Genomic DNA, 17123 nt, shown 5'->3' on the forward strand with positions numbered 1-17123 from the left:
AACTGCTGTAAACACCCACCCCCCGTTTCATATTACTTACACATGCTTATTCTGAATATATGTGAAAAACATTTGTCAGATTTATTTTAGAGAGCAGGCGTGAGATTCAGCTGGGTGCTCTTTATGATGTCTCATTCAGGCACAAACACAAACACAGTGCAAAGGCGCGTGCTTGTAGAGGCGTGACGTAGTGCCGATCCGCTAATCACAGCACATTATTGTTAGCTGACCAATCAGAGCCTCTTGAGGGCAGTCCTTTTTAGAGGAACTAGGAATAATGACAGTTGTTTTCATGTTAGCTCAGTAGCTGTATATAATCAAAGTAAGATATATATAAAAAAATTATGTGATTTTCTACAAGTGAAGCATGAGCACACATTGCTTTGCATCTTATAAACACAACCAAGCTATATAAATACACTGAGGACCACCTCTTTAAGTTTCATGATGTAACACATGTAGCACAAATAATAAGCAATCTAGGAAATGTAAATACTAGGCTCTGTCGTAAATGTTTTTTTAATTATCACCATTATATGCTTCTAAAGACTAACATATGTTGTTGGTCTTAACTCTGTTGTACTCAAGTGTAAATTACTAAATCAATTTTATCATGCAGTGAAACATCAAACGTTAAAATATAATCACTTCAAAAGCATAATGTGGTTTTTGCTTCATATTTTTACACATACAATTTCTTACCTATTTTCTTGTTTCATTCAACCAAGTCATTCAGGATTTTCTTTCCTATTTTGGTAGCAAGCAAGTACTGTCAATCAAATTAAATTCAAAGTCTTGAATACAAAGCTGAAAGTCATGCTTCAGGCATCGACTACAGCCTTCCAACTTAAAGGGATAGTTCACCTAAAAATGAAAATTTCCTCATTGTTTACTCACACTCAGGTGGTTATAAACTTTTATGAATTTCTTTCTTCTGTTGAACACAAAACAAGTTATTCAGAGAAATGTTTGGGGGGGGGGAGACAACCACTGACACCCATAGTACAGTAGGAACAAAAAAATACTATGCAAGTCATTGTTTTTTTTTTTTTTTCCCCCAACCTTCTCCAGTATGTCACCCTTTGTGTTCAACTGAGGAATGAAACTCAAACCGGTTTAAAACAAGTGAAGGGTGAGTAAATGATGGCTCAATTTTTATTTTTAGGTGACCTATTCTTTTGAAGCCTGATGAAACCCGATTTCATGTGCAAATGCAATCATTTCACAAACTGCAAATTTGGTATTAATTTGGGTGATTTGGTTGCAAGAAAATGTATGATCACTATTTAAAAAAACACAAAACCCCTAATCCTAACATTTAGTGCGGTTTGAACATTTGGCCATGACCACATCCCACATCCCATCCCAAGTTGTGTAATAAAATGAAATGACACAGGAAAAATGTATTGAACACATGAAGAAAGGGAAGTGAAGAAAAACAGTGAATGCCCAGACAGCAGCTGAAATATCACCTATTCATTCAGCATAATGAAGATGAAACCAGAGTAAACATTTCATCAAGACAATGATCAAAAGAAACTCTCAGAAGTTTGGAGCAAGTTGGAGCTAAAATCTGCAGGACACTGGCCCTCTAGGACTGAGTTTGGACACCCCGGATATAAGGGATTGTATCAAGAATAGTGAAATTTCACATGTACAGATAGTAGCTACTGTATGCTTCCATCATTCTATTGTTTGAACATTTTGAAAAAAAATCCTTAAATTAAAAATAAATCGAGGTTTTTGACTTTTGAAGAATTAATGCAAGTAATGGTAGATGGAAACACATTTGCAGAATATATTCTGATGTAGTGAATTGGCAGTCATTTTCACAGTTTTAAAATTTAGTAATTCAATGAACTTGTTCAAACAAAAACCATGTGTTTTTAAAAGTGTGTATATTCCATTCTAACAAAACAAATGCAAGACCAAATAACAATCAAATTGACCGCATGCATTTCAGTGCCTGCTATACTTTCCCTCCACCTTTCCTAGCAACTTTCTGCTAACAAAAGCATAACTTTCTAACTTCGGACATCTTATAAACTTTCAATGTGGTAAAAAAAAACTAAAAAAAACTTTTTCTCTCCTGCTTGCTGTACAAAGTGAAGCATGCACACTCACAGGCAATCTAGTAACACTTTATACTCGTATTTTTAGGTTAATGACTTCATAAAACATGATGACAGACATTCAAAGCTTTCAAAATCTCTAAAGAAACTTTGAGTGTAAATATGACAAGACACAAATTCAGAATGACCTCTATGGAAATTATAGAAGTCATAAAGTTCAGGTAGCTCCAGTGTTTGACTCACTTGACCAATGGACTTTTTTCTGTCAGTATCTTTATATCGATATTTTAGCCATTGCAAGCTGCACTTAGCCCATTTATAACTTGCACATTAATTACTAATTGTAGTCCTGTTTCCATCATGCTTGCCTTGTTTTATTTAGGGTTAGAAATAGGGCTGGGCTGATAAAATATTATAGATATTTAATGACTGAACACCATTGTCAATAACAATAAAAAAAGTTTGACAGTTTCAGTATAAAGTGCAATAGCTTTATTAAAATGTGGCTGCTAAGTGCATGCCTTGAAAGAAATAATATGATAAATAAGACAAAATAAGTAATAATAAATAAGATAAATAATCAATAAATAAGAATAAGCTTATTTTTTCCCAATCGAGATGCGCGGCTTGGCATAACGCAAGCGGTGCGAATGTGACGCATGCACATTTTCCAGGTGCACCTAGTTGACAACATTTCAGAATGCCGCGTGCGCACAGCGATTTATGCAAGTACAACTAACCAATCTGCATTATCATTGCACACACTTTGCGACATTTTATTTATTTGGTTTGAGTCTCTTTAGCACTTATGTATTTTGTTTTTGGCTATATTTTTAAAACTATTTGCCTAAGTAATGTTGGTAAATTCAAATAAAATGGTTAAATAATGAAAAAATCCTAATAAACCTAAATAGATCGGAAAGAATATTCAATAATTATCGATATTGAATGATACTAAACGTTATGTTTATTAAACTGCATATATTTAATGGTATCGCCCAGCCAACTAGGTTACCAGTTCCTTCCTTCCTTACTAAAATTCTTTAAAATATTTGCTTCACGTTTGTATGAATACCAGGCGTGCGGCTATAGTTATTGTGACACCTCTACTTCCACACAGAAGCACAATTACAGGACTTGGCAAAGTACACACGCAGAAGTACCTGTACACACGATACTTTCAGGAGTGCTTTGATCTTATAATCAATCACTGCAGTGGTGATCTGGAGTCTGGAGCTGTCGGCCGACATGGTCCCCCTTCAGGGAGGGTGTGAAGCGAAACTGGTGTGACACAGTGATTGATGCTCCCAATCTGTCTCCATCACACACAGTTCGACATGACTGTCACTCGGCGGTGGTCTCGCTCCCATTAGCTCTGGATGCTGTGATGTGGACAGGGAGACAGGAGGAGAGATGAGGAAGAAGACAAAAAGAAGAATGCAAATGTGGCACTGAAGCAGCTCAAGAAGTTGAGCTGTGGAGCAACATATCGAAGGATTGTTTAAATAGTCAGTCTTTAGCTTGTGTTGCAAAGCATTTGCTACTAGGATTTGGAATTTTAAAAGTAGTTTTTTTATTATTTTTAATTATATAAGAATTTAAAAGTCTTTGTTGTCAATTCCAAGCAATTTGAAATAAAAATTTGTAAAGCAAATGCCTTAAAACAGGGTTTCTGCAAGTTTCAGAAAGTTAAATTTAAGATTTTAAGACAATTTTAAGACCATTATGAATGAAACTTTAGACTTGTACAGGGCGAAACGCTAAAAAGTTTTTCGAATGGCTCAGTTGGAAAAGATTTTTATTTATTTTTTTGCCCTATCAAAGTTTATGTTTATATATATATATATATATATATATATATATATATATATATATATATATATATATATATATATATATATATATATATATATATAAATTTGATAATACAATATTAATAATTTCATAATTAAAAATATTTATATTTTAGTAAATTCTGACTAAATATTGCGTCAAAACAAGCAAGCTCTAGTCGTACACAAACTTTTTATAAGCATAACTTTTATTTTTTATTTATTTATTTATTTTTTTGGAAAAATGTTTTAAAGGTTTTTAACTATAATAAATAAACTAAATGTATGCACAACAGTCTGTCCAGGTCAGCTTCATCTGCAGTAAATACATAGAGAACTTTTAAACAAATGTTATTATAAGCAAAATAATTAAAACATTATGGTGAATACAGTTAAAAATTACATTCTTAAATAAAAAATTTAAAATGTAATGTAATGTAATGTTATGTGTGTATTTATATAGTGCATTTATATATAAGATTTACTGAGATGAATTTTGGGTGATTGGATGAGTGTTGGCCAGATTGGGTAGCTATACATGAACAAAGGAAAATTAAGACTTGTTTAAAAAAGATTTAAGACCTTCAACACAATGTTTCAGTAAATTTAAGACTTTTTTAAGGCCTAAGATTTAGTTTTTGATATTTACGGCATTAACAGTTTTTAAGTCCCCACGGACACCCTGAAAAAAATTTATCATAAACTGATGACCGTGTAAATAGTAATAGCAATTTTAAAAATAAAACATCATAGGTTTGTAATGAAAGCATAAAGGCTGCATATATTATTCTTTCAGCTCATTTAAAGAGACTGCTAAATGCTTGATCTGCAAGGAGAAAACTGCAGTTCTCAAGAAACAAAATCTCAGACATCATTAGTCCATTAAATATGCAAAGTATGCAGTTTTGAGTTTGAAAAGAGCTGCTCACCTCTGTATTCAGAAAGAATATTTTAGTCTTTTCTCTAATATTTCAATTAAGTTTTTTTGCTTTACCTGAAAGCAATGGAGTTGCACGCTTTTTAAAGTAAGGTTAATATTCATTTCATTCAAATCACTTAAAATAGTTTATAGCCCAAATTACACTGTTTTTATGCATATACTAATGTCATTTGAGGGTAACAAATTTTTATATTATTTTATATTATACATGCAAAACCTAATTTTGCTAACTGTACATTCAAAATATGCACAGCTTGTCTGGACTATTTATAAAGAATAACAAACTACCAGAGACAACTGATGCTCACAGGTTACCGATTTAAAAAAAAATGCAACATATTGGTTTATTCATATATAACCATATATACAAAATGTTTTAATATTGTGTTAAAACAAGCAAACTCATATTGTATATTTACACTTTTTGTGCAACATAACCTTTCTTAAATTATGTAAAATGTCTTTTGGAGGGCAATATTAGCTATTTGCAACAAAACTAGGGCTGCTCGATTATGGGAAAAATCATAATCACGATTATTTTGGTCATAATTGTAATCACGATTATTCAAAACGATTATCAGTTGAAGTCAAAATTATTTGTCCTTTTGTAAATTTATTTTTATATATAAATATATATATTTTTTACAGTATTTCCAATAAAATTTTTTTTTCTGGAGAAAGGCTTATTTGTTTTGTTTCAGCTAGAATAAAAGCAGGTATGAATATTTTGAAACCTATTTTAATAGCTCGATATTATTAGCCCGTTTAGCAATATATATGTTTGATTGTCTGCAGAAGAAACTACTGTTATACAATGACTTGTCTATTCACCCAAATTAAGCCTTTGAATGTCACTGTAAGCTGAATATCTTGAAAAACATCTAGTAAAATATAATGTACTGTCATCATAGCAAAGATAAAAGAAATCAAATATTAGAAATGAGTTATTAAATCTGTTATGTTTAAACTGTGCTTTAAGAATCTTCACTGTATTTTTGATTTTATTATTGATTAATAATAAAAACAGTCGGCAGCAGCAGGAATATTGCACGCTGTCACTTTAAGAATAGTGCGGCTCTGATATGGTTTCTCTTTCTCGTGTCTTTTGATTCTCAACTTGTTTATTACACAAATGAGGGTTAATATGAAATCACTAAACACAGCGCTCTGACACAAATGTGCATGTATTTGACCATTAAAGCGTTCACATTAAGATCGCGTTAAATGTGTGTGTGCGCTCTGCTGTCCGAGGCTAAGCGCGGCGCGCGCGCAAACACACACACACGCTTCCTGTCCGAGGCATGTGCTCTTTTGCGCTTTTAAAAATATGAAAGATGCACATCCCGTGCTGCAAAAGTTACATTACAGCACATGCAGAGGCAAAGAGTTTTCACACGTGTACAACTGGAAAGGGTGCGGTACGTGATGGAATAATCGTTTATCTCGATTAATGGTTTTTCATAATCGGTAAAAGCCAAAATCGAAATCGAAATCGGATTTTCGATTAATTGCACAGCCCTGTAAAATTGGCCAATTTAGCTGTAAAATTGGCCAATTTAGCATGGCAGTCAGTGGACATCTGAAGTTTCTGAAGCCAGCCCCCCAAAGGCCAGTCAATGAATTGCAGTTTCAGTCAATTCCGCATTGGCTTCACAAGGGAGAGCGGGATGTTGCCATTTGTAAGGTACCAAAAAAGCCTGAAATCTGCATTCTGATTTATTCTGGTACATACTAGTCATATAGGTTTCTGCACCCAACCCATCTAATGATCTGCGGGTAATGTCAGTCTGACACCCTTGATACAAATGCTTCAATTAACTAAAGTCCACAATTCAGAGGGCCTCAGATGACAAGCTGTAAGACACAAGGCCACCAGTTAGAAGCTTGTTTTATTTCCTCTAAAAACCCCTGTCAGGCATCTATTCACAATGTTTGAAAGAAAAAAACCTCTTAACAGGCTGACAGAGGAGTGCTGAATTACCAGAAAATCAGCAGCAGTTCTGAAGGTTGGTTCGACAACACCGTCTAAGCCGCTCCGCCAGAGACTTCATCTCTCCTCGACCCCCTGAAGAGAGAATTAGTCATTCTGTCTACCTCTCCTCAATGTTACAGTCTTGTTTTCCAAAGAAAAGAAAGCTCCGACCGCACACTTTGCCTCAGTCGGCGAAGAATCAGCAAGTAAACAAAACAACAACAGCGACTTGAAAAGGTCAGCGCTCACGTACAAATACAGACCTTGTCCCTCGCTCCTATCGCTCTTATTTCCCATCATGCATTACACAAAGCATATCACTAAAGGTTACACTGAGCACCGATGTTTCCTTGAATGAGCAGAGACAAAGGTTGGAAAAAATCCTCCCACGAGCAGCTTCTTAATGTGTGCAGACGTCTATAATGAACGGTCCAGCAGTCGAGGGGCAGTCATTTAGCTCACGGCGAGTCAAAGTTGTAGTTTATGTTCGCTGTGTTGAAGTGAACTAATGATCAAGAAACATCTGCACAGAGTTTCTCCTTCTTTAAAGACCTTTGTATCTTCCGTGGAAGGGAGACGGCTAGGGTCACGGGTCATGAGTTTTCTTTCTGACCTCTCAGTAATTTATCACAGAAATGGCATAACTCAAATGTAAAGCACTGAACTTGTTTGAATCATTCAAAAAACAAAACTGTATTAAAAGTATATTTGAGTAAAATACACAGATTCACGTGTCGGAGGGTCAGTAACTTTTTGCACTTAAATATGTATTTGAAAGAATATTAAATGAAGGAAATTCAACAGTATAATACATACAGTTACAGTCAGAATAATAACCCCTTCCCCCACCCCCACCCCCCATCGAATTTCTTTTTAAATATTTCACCAAATGATGTTTAACAGAACAAGGACATTTTCACAGTATGTCTGATAATATTTTTTTCTTCTGGAGAAAGTCTTATTAGGTTTATTTCGGCTTAATAATATATAATGCATTAGGCTAATTAATACATTAAGAAATTGAAGTCAGGTAGGACAACAAAAGACAACCAAATATGTTCCCCCAGTTGGCAAACGTAACGAAAAAGTATCTTTGCGTGTGCGCAACAAGCTGCGCATCTGAGAGTGTGTTCAGCATGAGGGGGAACATAGTGAGCCCCACAAAATCCCATCTTAAGCCAGAGATGGTCAACATATTGGCCAGGATTCCTGGCAAAGAACATGCAAACCTCAATGCCAATTTACAGTGTTTTTATTTATTTATTTATTTTTTTAAAGACAGTGTCGACCTGACATTTTTGTAATGTCATTTTAAAAGTTTTTCTTTTATATTTGTTTCTTGTTAATTCGTTTAATCTCATTTAAACTTTGTGTAATTTAATTATTTATCTTTCTATTGTATTTTATTATTCATTTTAAAAACATTCAAACAATCATCACATTAGTCCATTCAAACAATTGCAGCAAAACTGAAAGTGAAAGTATTATACGCACACATTTATAAGCTATTTAAACGCAGAAAGAAAAGAGGAAACCCCCACCCCCCTGGTGAACCCTGGTATTACCGGTGTTGTTACATGTCGATTAACCAGTGGGGAAATTTCCTCATCGTCTCAACCCTATATAGCATAGGAGTACTTATAGCATAGGAGTACTTGAGACAATGAGTATGTTTACATGAACAACAATAATACAATTTTTATATGATTAAGACATTAAACTGAGGTCCTGACTCTCTGGGGTCAATAAAAATCCCATGGCACTTCTCGTAAAGATTAGGGGTGTAACCCCGGTGTCCTGGCCAAATTCCCTCCATTAGCGCTTATAATTATGGCCTCCTAATCATCCCCATCCACAGAATTGGCTCCATCACTGTCTCTACCCCCACATATAGCTGGTGTGTGGTGAGCGTACTGGCGCAGTTGTTCTGTGGCTGCCGTCGCATCATCCAAGTGGATGCTGCACACTAGTGGTGGTGTAGAGAGACCCGCCTCATGATTGTGAAGCACTTTTGGTGTATGGCCATACACGAAAAATGCGTTATATAAATCCACATTACTTACTTGCTTGCTTGCTTACTAATACTCTGATTAAGATTCTACCATGTAAACATCGATTTTTTATCAATTTAATCCGATCAAAGTCATAATCGAAGTAAAGAGATATCAGATTGGAGTATGCCGATTTTAGTCATATTATTGAAGTGCAGCACAGACATGTAAATAACTTTATTTTTACCATCATGTAGGACTTTTTACTGCATTTTGCAACTGGATAGTCTATACACACACGGCTGTTACTTTCTGACCTACCGAGTGAAATGCAGAGGGTTTTTTTTTTTTAGTTGGTGTGCGGTCTCAAATTCCCAACAAAAAAAAAACTTTTCTCACTAGTCTTTACTTTATACTCGCATCCAATAGCTCAGTTTGTCGTGAATGCAATGTTCCTAAATGAAAGTAAAACTTCCAAACTGCAGTTAAAGTTGAAAAATGAAACACCCAAAATTACAAGAAACTCCAGAAAAAACAGATGACGCAATGACGCTAATCGATCATTGTGCTGTGTAAATCTGTATCATGAAAGCAAAAGCAACTCATGTAAACACCTTAATCATATTATTGTCTCATTCAGATTAAGATAAACAGTTTGACTACTGATGTGCATGTAAACTTAGTCACGGTTATTTATAAGACTGAGTATTCTTATTCTAGAAGAAAATGCTGCTTCTGAATTATTCTGTCTAGCAGTAATACAAGGCTAGTAGATTGTCAGAAAAACTTCTACACACTTGCGCCACAGTGGCTTAGGCCCCGTCTACACTAGTGCGTTTTAGTTTTAAAACGGCGTTGTAGAATGAAAACGATCCGCGTCCACATTCGCGTTTTACCCAGCGTTTCTGAACAGCTCTCCGTCCACACCAAAACGCTGAAAACGCACATCACGTGACCACACACACACTCTCAGGCAAGCGCTCCAGCATTTCTACCCAGATGAGAGCTCTGCTTGTCGGACTGCTCATCAAGCATCTCCCGCTGTATCTGATCTCGCTATATTTGCTAAACGTGATATTTCATTCATGTTGTTGTCTTTATCTAACGACATAGGCCAATTCCCTGACTTTGGTCATTGGAATCTATTAAGTTACTTGTTCACGGGTAACATGTTTTGGTTAAGCGCAAAGATAAGTTAATGATTAATTCAGGTACATTGACTGATCGCTTGCCTTTATTTCCTACAATGTATAAACTTATTGTATGTTATACTTTTATAATTATCGATTATTAAAACTGATATTCAGCAAAAGAGAGGGTGCGTTTCGTATTTTCACTGAAATTGAAAGGAGGCAGTTGTTATCGGCTCCGTTTTGTTATAAATATCCACACAGTGAAGATGACGCTCATATATGCAGCACGGCGCCTCAACATTTCTGCTGTCTGTTAAGTTGCTAATATTAAAAAGAAAATAGGCAGTTCCTTAAATCATGTTTACATTTTATTGTTGAGAAAGTGAAACAACGTAGCCAAGGTGATGTGAATGTAGTTATAAAGTACACTGTTCCCTTTGAAGATTTACCCGTGTCCTCGGTATGTTTTCCATATCAAACTGAAAAGGGGGAGACTGCAGCCTTGATCAAACTTGCGAAGTCTGAACTTACAAGAAGAGGATGCGAGACTGAACTGTGTGTGGGCTACTTAATATTGAGGAAAAGCCCCAATCAGATAGGCGAACGTTTGCAGCCCCGCCTCCGTTTTCAGATGTCTCCGTCTTTCCCCATCCACACTGAGACGGAGCAGCAACGTTTTAGAATGAAAACGGCCTCTCCAGCGTTTTCAAAAAGCTCCGTTTTCGGCGCTCGAGAACTCCGGCGTAGTGTGGACGGATGGCGTAACCGTAGCAAAACTTATGCGTTTTCAAACTAAAACGCACTAGTGTAAACAGGGCCTTAGTGGTTAGCAGTGTCATCTTACAGCAAGAAGGTTACTAGTTTGCAGGAAGGTCGCTAAGTCCCACATATATCTATGTGACAATAGCAGCTTTTCCTGCTTGCATTTTAAGCACTGCTAAGTGGGTTATTGAACTGATTATTGAGCTGATAGATGCTCAATATGTGTTCACGGATTCATTAGATATGACTGTGATTGGCTGTAATGATCATCGGTTTACAATCAGTTGATTCGTCGGTGGATTAAAACAGCATTCAAATTCAACTTTCAAACACTCAATTGTCAGAAGAATTTTCTGTCCCAGCTAAAGAAGGTATGTGTGTGTCTACATTTAAAATACACACTCTTTAAATATAGGCCCAATCCCAATTCTATTTTTGTACCCCTACGCCTTCCCCTTGGCCCTTGAAACAGAAATTGAATGGGAAGGGCTTCAAAATTTACGCCTAAAAAATGGGACAGCACTACAGCACCTGCACACGTCATCATGTCATCGCGATCTCTTGCTTCATATCAGATCAGACGATTGCGACTACTGTAGTTGTTCCAAGTGTTATTTTTTTGTATGTATCTTCAGGAAATCACTGAAGGTATATATTATGCTATCATGACGATCTAATGTGACAATAAGATTGAGTGTCAGAATGTTGTGGGAGTGCTAAACAGGAGTTATTATTATGGATTACAGATCAGATTTAGATTAAGCGGTTTTTATTTTAGCATTTCTTTTAAAAAGCATGATGGTAAAACACAAATGTGGTTATGAATGTATTCATACATGTTTGTAGTAAAACTTTGTAATAATGACAAAAAAATACTAATTTGTGCATCTCCTGACTTCCAGGTGGAAATTTTCTTACCCCTTTGGTTTCGAGAGTGGTGCTGAAAAATCTCTATTCGAAATGGTATCTACCCCTTCCCCTTAGCCCTACGCCTTCAAGCTAAAGAGAATTGGGACACCTCCACCCCTTCATGTGAACGTGCAAAACGAGGGGTAAGGGGAAAGGCTAAGCAGTAGAATTGAGATTGGGCCATTGAAATGTTGCATTTCCTCACGTGTTACATTTCCACAGTTTTTTATTTAAGTCTATATAGGATACTGACAGACGATGGTTGCTTGCTCTCTTCTGATCTGCCCATCAAACACACCATCTGCTAACAACTATTTATGCCCATTTAAGTCGTATTATTCAAAAAGTTATCTGTGGTAGACTTGAACCAAAAGAGAGGGAGGTTTCATAAACCTTTAAACAACAAAAAGAAAGTTTCTCTAAAATTTAATCAATCTTCAATACCAACACGTATAATATAAAAAGCCACTGTTGTTGATCTGTCACCATAAATCTGTGCATTTGTCATATCTCGTGCATTTCTAAAAATACAACAAATGTGATCAAGCCTAAACAGATGCTTCCTTCAATCTGAACACCTCCTTAAATTCTTCATTACACACTGCTAATTACTGAAAAATGTTCCCTTGCAGACACATCCCAAATCGCAGCCTTGGCTGTATATATTTAACTCAACAATATGCTACATGAAACACGTTTTCAGTGTGTGCAATGAGAAATTAGGAAGTGGCAAAAACCTTATTTTTGAGATGGATGCGGCAGACTTTTGTATATGACAGTGTGACCAATTTTGTATGCGGTGGACACACATTTATTTAAAGTAAATGAACACCTTCAGTTCAGCACTCATTTTTAATAATGCTGTCACACAGATCAAGGATTTTGTATAGATCGTGTTTGCCTGTGAGCACAACAAGCCTTATATAATATAAAATATAAAAATCTTTTCAGTTTTAAGCCTTGGTGTTGTTGACTTCTGTAAATACCAAAGTAAAATGTTTTCAGTAAAAGGCAACATAATGTTGTGGTATTTTTTTTTTGTGTATTTTTTTTTACTATTACTATTATTGCTTTTTACTACTTAATATTAATGCATTATTGGATGCAAACTGCTTACTGACCTGAGGCTAAAGAGAATTGGGACACCTCTACCCCTTCACAGCTTTACTTAATTATCATTGACATTCATAATAAAAAATAAACATTTATAATAAAAAAATAATAATAATCATAAAAGTACAGCAATCATCAAGTTATTGTGCAACATTTATTTGTACAGCTTCATTTGTATTTCTTTAAGTTCAATAAAGTATAATATATTTTTTAAAACAGTGAATTTATATTAATATTACTTAAAAAGCACATTAAATGCAAACAAGCAATGTAAAGTTACTTTAATGTTTTATACAGCTTTAAAAAAGTCAAAATGAGGGTTGAAAAATGTTCCAACATTAGACAGTGTAACAGACCTATTAATGTAAATCTGATCAAATTATATGGTGACACTTGATTTTGATGGTTCATTTGAGTATAATTAGACTGTCTGCTTAATATCTGTTGATTATTAAAACTGCTGCTCCAACAGACATTTAAATGACAATAAGAAACTTTGCAAGTACATGTCAGCTTTGACTAACCCTAACCCTAACCCTAACTTAACAGTCTACTTATAATCTATTGAGAACTAATTGACATGTAGATGAAATATAACAAACGGGCCATCAAAATAAAGTGTGACCAATTATATATTTTTGATCATAGCAAAAAAAACATTTTTTTTTTTCTGGAAGAAAAATGTTAGGCCTCTTTTTTTCCTGACTGGGTTCTTGGACCTACCTCCACTTTACATTTGGAAATAATTAGATACCACCTCTGGGAATACTGCAAAATTTGATAAAATGTGGGATCCTGTCTTTTTTTCAAGACACCATAAAGATTAATAATGTTGTTTAATTTTTGAAGATTTCTCTCTCTCTCTCTCTCTCTCTCTCTCTCTCTCTCTCTCTCTCTCTCTCTCTCTCTCTCTCTCTCTCTCTCTCTCTCTCTCTCTCTCTCTCTCTCTCTCTCTCTCTCTCTCTCTCTCTCTCTCTCTCTCTCTCTCTCTCTCTCTCTCTCTCTCTCTCTCTCTCTCTCTCTCTCTATCCATTGCTGTGTGTTTTTTTTTTTTTGTAGGTCAGAATTATCAATATTTCCCAAATGATGTTCAACAGAGCAAGGAAATTTTCACAGTATGTCTGATAATATTTTTTTCATCTGGAGAAAGTTTTATTTGTTTTATTTCAGCTAGAATAAAAGCAGTTTTTAATATTTTAAAAACCATTTCAATGTCAAAAGTATTAGCCCCTTTAAGCTATATTTTTTAGTCTACAGAAGAAAACATCATTATACAATAACATGCAGTGCACAGTTAAACTAATTAACCTAATTTAACCTAATTTTGACCTTTTAATGTTACTTTAAGCTGTATAGAAGTGTCTTGAAAAAATATCTAGTAAAAATATTATGTACTGTCATCATGGCAAAGCTAAAATAAATAAATCGGTTATTAGAAATGAGTTATTAAAACTATTATGTTTAGAAATGTGTTAAAAAAATCTTCTCTCAGTTAAACAGAAAAAAGGGAAAAAATAAACAGGGAGGCTAATAAATCAGGGGGGTTAATAATTATGGCTGTATGTAACTGTATGTCTTGTTTGTGGCCATTTTCCCTTGTTTCATGCTTTTTTTTACATTTTGCACAGATTATTGTTTCATGATAGGGTTGTCTGTCGGTTCTTTGTTTTTCTACATTTGCAAAAACTACAATAAAAAATGTTAAAAATATCAATTATACCTATTTATGTAAATGACAAAAAAACATTTATTCTTTCATACATTTTGAGTAAATGTCAAAATAAATGATAATACTAAATGTTATTCTTTTTACTGACAAATGGTTGGCTTGAAGGAAACTACATAAATATGCCAATTAGCATATTGGAACTCCACTGTGGTCTTTGTCGATTAATAAGTCATCAAATGATTGTTGTTCTAAATATACCTGACAAGACTTATACTAAATGACATTTTAGCAACTTTTTTTATATCATAGTCAAATATACAGCGGGGAAAATAAGTATTCAACACGTCACCATTTTTCTCAGAAAACATATTTCTAAAGGAGCTGTTGACTTGAAATTTTCACTGGATGATGATTACAACCAAAGAAATCCATATATGTAAAGAAAACAAAATCGAATTTATTTACAAGTGAAGTTAAGCATAATAAAATAAAATGACGCAGGAAAAAAAGCATTAAACACATGGAGAAAGGGAGGTGTAATATGAAAATATCTGAAATAGCTGAAGCTATCTCAGTTGTTTAGCAAAAGTCTGCCCTTCATCACTTTAAATGTAAATTAGCTGCTTTAGTCCAAAATCCATATTACCAGGATGATGAAGATAAAACTAGAGTGGACACTTCAGCAAGACAATGATCCAAAACATTAAATAGGAAATTTTATCACAATAGGATGTGTTTGCAGGAAATAGGAAACTTTACAATATGTAATTCTTAGTTAATGCATTTACTAACATGAACAAACAATGAACAGTGCATGTACAGCATTTATAAATCACAGTTCAACATTTACTAATGCATTATTAAAATAAAACTACGTGCTTAACATTATTGTGCACCATGAGTTAACATGAACTAACAATGAACCTTTTCAACTAATATTTTCATTAACTAATGTTAAAAAAACATGACTACTGTAATAAATGTGTTAGTCATTGTTTTATCTGTTTGTTCTTGTTACTAAATACATTTACTTTGACTATTTTACTCAAATTTCATGTCAAGATGGCTAAATAGAATAGGTTTTAGATTGAAAATCCAAAATATGCTGATCATTGGAAAGGTGTATTCAAGTCACTGCAAATGTTTGAATTTCTAAACAGATGAATAGGGGGAACAAAGCATGATGAAATTGACCCCCATCCAATTCTAACCTACTGTATTCCCTTTGCCAATCCATTCTGACAGACACATACACACATCAAAGTGGACATCTGAGTGGATTTTAATTTGTCCCCTTCACGTTAAATTTCCCTTCGCGCCACTACTCAACCAAGCGTGCTAAACATCCACAAGTCAAAGGTCAGAGCTTCACCCACTTTCTGTGCATTTCAAGAGCGAGACAAAGGAGAAGTGCAGCTATACTCCGCCATTAACCACAGAGACCCAGCACTTTCGCCTCATGATATTTTTGCTTCTCATATCATTGAACTCCTCCAGTACATCCTCTGTGATACATGAGCGTCATCCTCCATGTTAACACATCTAACCGACGCTGCTACGCTTTTACTAAATCTCTCCCCTACAATTAAAAGAGACGAGAGGTGGATGTACGCGACATGTTGAATACTGTACCTGTCAAGACTCTGAAATTATTACAATCTCACCCTGAAGCAAAGCGGAAAGCCTGTCAGATGGATCTGAATCGCTCGCTGCATTTATAGCCACAGCTAATGAGCAAATGAGCCGTACAGACAAAACCTGGCGAGGAGACCGACTTCATGGACAAACCTGAAGCGCACTGCAAACTTATAAGTTGAGTAAAATTTAAAGTGTCCTCAAAACTGCTTTTTTAGCTCGTGTTGATTTCAGCCACTCTGCCATGTGCAAGTAATAAATCTCTGTCAGCTGAAACGGTGTCGCTTGTTTTCTTGTCCCACACAGGGTCACGACTTCACCTGCTTGAAGTTTAAAGTAATGAATTGTGAGGTAAAATATAAAAAAATGTATAGTAGATATGAAGGTATGGGGGACAGAAGGGGGAATATTGGAACATGTTGTTTGGGTCGCTTTTTTCATGATGCAAAATATGTCTCTGATGTCCCTAGAGTGTGTATGTGAAGTTTCAGCTCAAAACATCACATGAATGATGTTTTATAACTCTTTGAAACTGCCCCTTTTAGGTTTTGTGCCATCCTGTTTGAATTCAAATGAAATTGTGGTCTTTTAAAAAGAGGGCAAACCTACCAGTGTCAATATTTTTTTTTACTATTGGAGACAGGCTACATAGTCACACTGGTCACACACAACTGGGTTTGAACCCCTTATAAAAGTGATTTTGCATAATAGGTCCCCTTTAATATAATTAAATATATATAATATACATATATACATATATGCATATATACATATGTATATAAATATATAAATATATATATATATGAGCAATATCACATGAGTAGCAGTGCGATGTGGCGGCATATTACCATATCGCACTGCTACTAGTGTGATATTGTATTTATACAACAGTTCGACGACGTAACTATGTATATAAAAAAGAAAATCAAACACAGAGAAACCTTTTGTATGAGGAGCTACTTTCTTCCACCATTTATTCACATCTGCAGCTGAAGTCAGAACAGCAGAAACCGTTACTAATTCACCAACGTCATTTTAGAGCTACTATTTGAATGATTCTGTAGTATAATACCTAAACTGATGACAAAACAGGTG

General features: G+C 34.9%; 1 long non-coding RNA gene across 1 annotated transcript in view; it reads right to left on the reverse strand.

Annotated features, from left to right (window-relative positions):
- Positions 1 to 935: 935 nt before the first annotated feature.
- The window catches only part of LOC141379123 (uncharacterized), a 30493-nt gene continuing 14305 nt past the window's right edge, over positions 936 to 17123 (reverse strand). Inside the window, exons 2-3 of the long non-coding RNA XR_012395123.1 lie at positions 6826 to 6909; positions 936 to 3454 (exon numbers count right to left, since the gene is read on the reverse strand). This is a non-coding gene — a long non-coding RNA (uncharacterized lncRNA). The remainder of the gene's footprint in view (positions 3455 to 6825; positions 6910 to 17123) is intronic.

The sequence above is a fragment of the Danio rerio genome, chromosome 19 (assembly GCF_049306965.1).
Source record: "Danio rerio strain Tuebingen ecotype United States chromosome 19, GRCz12tu, whole genome shotgun sequence".
Lineage (NCBI taxonomy): Eukaryota > Metazoa > Chordata > Actinopteri > Cypriniformes > Danionidae > Danio > Danio rerio.